The sequence below is a fragment of the Triticum urartu genome, chromosome 3, assembly GCF_003073215.2.
Source record: "Triticum urartu cultivar G1812 chromosome 3, Tu2.1, whole genome shotgun sequence".
NCBI classification, from domain to species: domain Eukaryota; kingdom Viridiplantae; phylum Streptophyta; class Magnoliopsida; order Poales; family Poaceae; genus Triticum; species Triticum urartu.
In genome coordinates, this window is record NC_053024.1 from 144,302,596 (window position 1) to 144,310,126 (window position 7,531).

Below are 7,531 nucleotides of genomic sequence, written 5' to 3' on the forward strand. Positions count from 1 at the left end.
ATTATCTGGCTCAAGTCATCGGCGTCTGGTGGTCGCACATAAGTGCCCTAGAAGTTGTCAAGGAATGCGGCTTCCAGATCTTCCCAACAGCCAATGGACTCTGCTAGCAAGTTGTTGAGCCCATGCCGAGCTGGTCCTTTAAGATTGAGTGGGAGGTATTTGATTGCGTGTAGATCATCACCGCGGGCCATGTGGATGTGCAGGAGGAAATCCTCGATCCATACCGCATGATCTGCCGTGCCGTCGTATGATTCTATATTTACGGGTTTGAAACCCTCTGGGATTTGGTGATCCATCACTTCGTCTGTGAAGCATAGGGGGTGTGCGGCGCCTCTGTACTGGGCTATATCGCGACGCAGCTCAAATGAGTCTTGCCCACTGTGTTCAGCCCGGCCGGATTTACTTTTACTGTATCCGGCATGACGGTTATCGTCTCGCATAGTGGCACGCCCTCGTGATCCGTAGATCGATCTTGCATGTTTTTCTTTGTCCTCCAATGCGTCTTGTAGGTCTAGCATGTTTCCCCGCGCCTTGTCATTTTTATTTGAGTGGCGTTGGGGTGCGGGCTGAGTTTTTGGCTGAAATGCCTCTCTGTCGCGGCCACGAGGTGGCCGGTCAGCTGCATCATGTGCTGGAGATGTAGAATTGAGTGCTTCATCCTCCAGCTGGGTAGCAACCTACGCTTTGGGTAACTCTTGGAGGGGCATTCTGTCACAGCCCTAGCCTTAGCCTTTGCTTGACCTTGCATGATCATCATGTCATCATGTTTAAGTTTTATGAAACTCTGAAATGGGGATGATCAAGCCCCAGCACAAATGCAATTCAAATAGTTCCAAATAAAAATATTTTTAATGAACTCAAAATGCCTTTTAAAAATGCTCATCATCTCTGGTTTAAGGTGGAAGCATCTACCCAAGATGATTTGCATTTTTGCTGGACACATTTGGGCTTTGAATTAAATCCCCAGGTATTTGAATTTGGGCATTTAATCAATATAAATATTTTAAATTCTCGAATAATCCTGGAAACAATTTTGGGTAGTTGTAAATATTTCAAATAGAGCCCAAAATATATTCTAGGATTTATGGAAATGAGTTAGTATTATTAATATTCAAAACAAATCAAAGAAATAGAAAACAGAAAACTAATAGAAAGAGAGAGAGAATTTCCTTACCTGGCGCCCACCTAGCGGCCTAGCTGGCCCAGCCAGCCCACCAGGGGCACGGGCGTCTTCTTCCCCGCGCCAGCGCATGAAGCAGCTCACTGGAGCGCGCCGACGATGCGCTGGCCACCTCCTGCTTGCCGCCGAGCGGTTGGACGCGTCGCTGAACCACCTCGACGACGACCCGAACCCGCCTGGCCCGTCTTTCCTCTCCCTCACTCTCTCCCTCGCCCCTGCTCGCCATGGCCGACGCTGTCGCATCCGCGTCACCGTGAAACCGCGGCCACCGCCTTCCCCATGCCCCGCCGACATGCCCATGGGCTCCGCGGTGTCGCCCACGTCCTCTCCGCCGAGACGGGCAACGCCGAACGCCGCGAAACACTGCCACCGCCATCTCCTTCAACGCTGGCTGCCGGAGATCGCCGCCAAGGCCACGACCCCGTCTGCGCTTCCCCAAGCCCATTGGCCTGCTCATCATGACCGCCGTGAGCCCCTGTCCGTTTCCCCTCCATCAATTTCTTGCTTCCCGTACCGTAGCACCCTCGCCCACGTTACCGAGCGCTGCCGTCCGCCATTGCCGCCGTGCCGCCGTTGCAGCCACTGCCGCTCGCGTCCGAGCGCGTCGCCGCGCTCCCCGTGGTCCCAGGAGCACGCAACACTGTTCGCCTACTCTTCTAGCACACTGCAACGCTGTCCCTGCTCGCGCCCGAACTCTGGCGCCGCCGGGAGCTCAGTTCCAGCGAGCTCCGGCCACCCTGTGACCCGCTACTGCCTCTGCTCGATGCAGCCGAGCGAGGGCTCCCCTCTGGTGCCCTCAGCACACCCAGCCACCGCCCCTAGCGCCATTCTAGCGAACTTCCGCCGCGTTCCTGGTCTCCGCCGACGTAACTCCGGTGAGCTGATGTGGCTTCATTAGTTTAGCTCTAACCCCTGCCACTTAGGCCTCAACAGACGCTGACAGTAGGCCCCACAGTGGGTCAAAGCGTTAGCATCGGGTTTGACCCGAGGTTGACCTCTGTTTGACCCTTGAGTCACTGACATGCGGGCCTCGCCCGGCTAACCCAGTTAGTTAGAGCTAAACTTAATTAAGTTAGTTTAGTTAGTCACTGACCAGTGGGCCCAATGTTGTTTAGTTAGTCTAGTTAACCCAAATAGTTAACTGTGAGACTGACTAGTGGGGCCCAGCCATCAGGTTTGACCTGGGCTGGCGCCTTTGACCTGCTGACGTCACTCAGGCATCATGCTGATGCAGTAATGTTTTCTGGGATTTAACATAAATCAGGAATGATTTATTTATTTCAGGAAATGCCCAAAACTTCTAAAAATCATAGAAAATAATCTATAACTCAGATGGAAATAATTTATATATGAAAAATGATCAAAAAATCCAAGGAATCTGTTTATGGCATTTTCATGCATGTTAGAGCAACTTATATCCTCTGTTTAGGACAATTCAAGTATATGACATTTAAGAAAGCACATATGGAGTTTGAATTTGAACCTAGTGTTCAAACCAACTTCATTTAACTTGTTGCTAGTTGCATTAGGCCAATCAACAGCATATTGCCATGTCACATTCATGCATCATATTGTTGCATTGCATTGATTGTGTCCTTCTCTGTTTGCCGGTAACCGTCCCCTCTGAGTCGACGAAGTTTCTGACGACGTGATCGAACACACCGATGAAGAACTATATTATCTTCAGAAGTGCCAGGCAAGCAAAACCCCCTTGTCCATTCCGATACAATTCCACTCTCTCGCTCCTGCTCTCTTTTACTGCATTAGGACAACAATGATTCAACTGTTACATGCTGCGGTAGTTGAACCCTTTTCCTCTGCATGACCTATCATTGCCACAGTAAATAGATGAAACCCACTAGCATGAGTAGGAGTTGTTTGAGCCCTGATGTGCCTACTCATTCATGCTTGTTTGTCATGCCTTCTATTGCATAGAATTGTGTCAGGTCTGATTCATCGGCGATGAACCAGAGGTGTGTGAACATGTCCTACTGTGTGTGAGCTAAGTGTGTGAACACGATTTGGTAAAGGTAGCGGTGAGAGGCCATGTAGGAGTACATGGTGGGTTGTCTCATTGAAACCGTCCTCAGGAACTGAGTTCTGTGTTTGTGATCCATGAACAACTACTACCACACATTGGGCCCGAAACCAATGGACCCTCTCGACTTATTCACTGCCCTTGCCCTCTGTCTAGGAGTTGCAACTAGTTTCTGGTGTTTGTAGGATATGTGTTGGCGGCCGTGCGTAGCGCTGACCCTAGGGGTGGGCTATAATGCGGTAGATACACCGTGGCACGGTGTACTGGGCGCCCGTTTGGTGTCTCGGGAACCCTGCACACATCATTTGGGGATGTGAGCGAAACTCCGGCCGGATCTCCTAGCGGATGGAACCCGAATAGGCGATAAACCTGGACTAGAGACTTGTGTGGTTAGTCAGGTCGTGGCCGACTCCCTCGCCAGGCTTCCGCTTGAAGGTTGCCGAGATACACGACGTGTACATGGTGGTAAGTGGCGAGAGCGTGTGTGAAGAAGTACACCCCTATAGGGTTATAAATGATCTATTCGAATAGCCGTGTCCGCGGTAAAGGACTTCTGGGTTGCCTATAACAGTTCATAGACAAGTGAAAGTGGATACTCTAAAACTCGCAAGATAAGTGTGAGTGCTGTGGATGGCCTTCTCGTAGGGAGACGGGAGCGGATCCATAGTGGTGTATTGAATGGTGAATACGTGGACTCGTGTGTGCCACCTCAAAAGAGTTGCTTGCAGTCGTAGTTCAAGTTAGCCACTGAGTCAAAGCTGGCTTGCTGCAGTTAAACTCCACCACCCCCTTTGTTGATACCGATGCATATGTAGTTAGTTCTGATGTAAGTCTTGCTGAGTACAATTGTACTCACGTTTGCTTAATTTATGTTTTGCAGAGAGACATCAGTCTCGCTAGTAGTTCCGTGTGGGCTTCGACGTTTAGCTTGCTACCTCAGCTACGATCTTGTGCCCTCGGCAGGATCTAGTAGATAGTCAGGCTTCTTAGCCTTTTTCATTTGTAGATGTCTGTACTCAGACATGTTAAGCTTCCGCATGTGCTTGATTGTATGCTATGATTGTTGGGTCATGAGACCCATGTTTGTAATATCTCGCTCCTCGGAGCCTAATGAATAAATGTTTGAGTCGTATAGTCTTGTTGTGATGCCATGTTGTATTTACACATGTCGAGCATATTGTGTGTATGATTGAAATGCTTGGTATGTGTGGGATCCGACAATCTAGTTGTTTATCCTTGGCAGCCTCTCTTATGGGGAAATGTAGTCTTGTTCTTCCATGAGCCATAGTAGTCCGCTACAGCCTGGTTCACTGGAGTCCTGCTAGCCCAGCACTACTGCTCCAGAACACTTGACTGGCCGGCATGTGTTTCACTTTGTTCCTGTGTCTGTCCCTTCGGGGAAATGTCACGCGGTGACGTCCGGAGTCCTGCCTAGCCTGCTACAGCCCGGGTTCCCGGAGTCCTGTTAGCCCAGTGCTACAGCCCGGATTCACACGCTGCTGACCGACATGCTCAATGTGATTCATGTATGCATGTCCCCATAGGTTAGTGCCGCTTCGGGTTCACGACTAGCCATGTCGGCCCGGGTTCTCTGTCATATGGATGCTAGCGACACTAGCATATACGTGAGCCAAAAGGCGCAAACGGTCCCGGGCCATGGTAAGGCGACACCCGTGGGAATACCGTGCGTGAGGCCGCAAAGTGATATGAGGTGTTACCGGCTAGACCGATGTGACTTGGAATCGGGGTCCTGACAGTTTTGGTATCAGAGCCTGACTGCCTGTAGGATTACCAAGCCAAACTGGTCGAAGTTGAGTCTAGAAATGCTTTAGTTATATAAGGAAATTGATTGTGGGATGGAACGTAAGGCTCTTTTTACTCGTTATATCTCATGCCCTCTGATCTGAGTCACCCTCTTCCTTTATATGGGGTTAAGAAACCAGGCCTTCTCATCTATCTATCAGGATGACGTGTTACTAACCCGTTGACTTATAGGATTGATGGATTTGTGCCGCACTTCAGTTTCCAGTACTTCCGTGTGTTCATAATTGGTCTTGGAACCTTGATATTGTGATGTTGAGTGGTTATGCCACCATTTTGCAGGATGTCTCAAATCTTTTGAGCATTTACAACCGTTATGCTGTCCGAGTCATCCCAGGTCTCTAACTAGTCTGATGCATTTGCAATCCTTTCTTCCCGTTTCCGATGTCCTTTTGGGCCAGATTAAGCACACTAACGGTCTGTTGAGGTACTCTACTACCTCGACATATATGTTGGAGCTATTATTATGACCCTAGGTGTTTTAGGGAGTCACCTAGTAATCTAGCCATGTTTTGTGTTCCCGGTGTGATGATTCTGGCCACCATTCTCGAAAGCATCCCGTGATGCCATTTAGTAGTAGGTATTCTACTCCTGGGTTCTCGACCCAAGATTCACCCTACTTACCTCATGTCGATAGTGTTGCTAGTTCCTTTAGGATATTAGTAACCTTTGCGATAGTCCTCGAGGTTCGTGGTACATCCTTCTTCCAATTATCATGAACCATTCTTGGCAGGAGTTCTTTTGAACCAAAAGGTCACGTCAGAGTGCTCCTGATGAGTTCTCCATTCTATGTTGTGACTCTGCCAACCCTACCTTTCTGCATGGGTTATCCGGAAGAAATATGTTGAACTCGTTCGACATACTAATCTATGCATCCACAACTCAGAAAGTTATATGTTCCTTTGAGTTGTCCCCCTTCCGTTATATTTCGACCTTCATCTATCAATTGATAGTCAAGAGTATGTGAGCATTTGTTCATCGGTGCCTATTATTCTTGTGGTCCGTCGAGCCATTCTATTTCAGAATGACTAGGAGAAACAAACCCCAGTACGTCATCCATATCTAGGAATGGGTCAAAGTAGTTGTATCCCGCAGATCTAAATGCCAATCCAGCTTTTGTTCTGTTCTACCTTGGAGTGTTGCCCTCTTTATGTCAAGAATATCATAGGAATTGTGCCATCTCTTATGAATTCTTGATGCAGTGATACTTCTCACCATCATCATTCATTCCTCGATCATCGTGTTGTCGTAACCGGAATGCCGACAAGTGAATCGTGATGTGTGAAATCAATACTCCGAGCAACTCGTTGCTTGGTAGTAAATGGACAATATTCTCATTCTTAGCGTGATGGTTACTGAATCATCATTCTAAGATTGATCGTGCTACCTAGTCCTTATTTTCGGTGCACTCTCCGATCAATGAGATAGGATTTTGGAAATCCATCACTCTCTTGGTCCCATCGTCTTGCCCTGAAAAGCAAGAATGTTCTCGAGTTTAGTAACATATCGGTGGTTCTGATTTTCTGAATATCTTCTTGGAAGTATCACCAGGTTGTTTCCCGACTGTTATGTTGAGCTCGTGATGAAGTCGGTTTTCTTGTAAGCCACCCTTTCTCCAAGAATCTGTGCCGGACACCCTGAGCTAGTTGGTTAAGCTAAACAACAACTTGGAGAGTTGGAAGATAAAAGCTTGTCTGACTTAGTTCATGTTAAGGGATATCTTTTGTGCGTGTGTGTGTGTGTTGAAGAAAGATGATATCTCCATTGATTGGTCCTCGTGATCAGTTGTTGGATCTATTGCCTTGTCAAGACTTTGACTTGAGTATGGGCTATCGCCAAGTCAAATCAGAACCAACGATTTTCGTAATGTTGTCTTACTCGTGGTTGATCCCTTGAGCATACACTATTACATCTTTTGGTCTGACCAATGCTATCACCGTGTTCACATGATGGTGGAAGTCCAGTGATATGGAAAATTCTGATGAGTTGTTCTTGAGCCCATCAGCAGCATTTTTCTCCCCCATGATTCATGTTGAACATCAACCTAGTGTTGAAAACCTTGTAAGCAATGCCTTCGTGTTCCGTTCATGAAGCTTATGCTTGGATGAAAGAAGCGACTTTCTCCAAGTTCACGTGCACTAGGTGTAAGTTGCCGCCATGAATTTGAGAAAGGTTTGTTTTGTTTCCCTCGGAATCATCCCAATTCAATCATGCATACGTGCGAAGTATTCTATGGTTTGGAGACTTGCAACCTTCATTCTATAGGTATCCCTAGCACACCAAGCCACTGATTGATTTGTTCAAGCAGAAGAAGTTTCTTCTTAAGAGCTAGACTTACGCAAGGACTTCGATATCCTCGATGATGGTTCCCCATCTGGACTTGGTAGTGTTTTATTATAAGACTACTATGTGGTCATGCTTGTCTGGGACAGCGTGTTCACAGGTTTGTAGCAAAACCGGCTCATGTTTTGGAGCTTACTATCGTAGTTCAT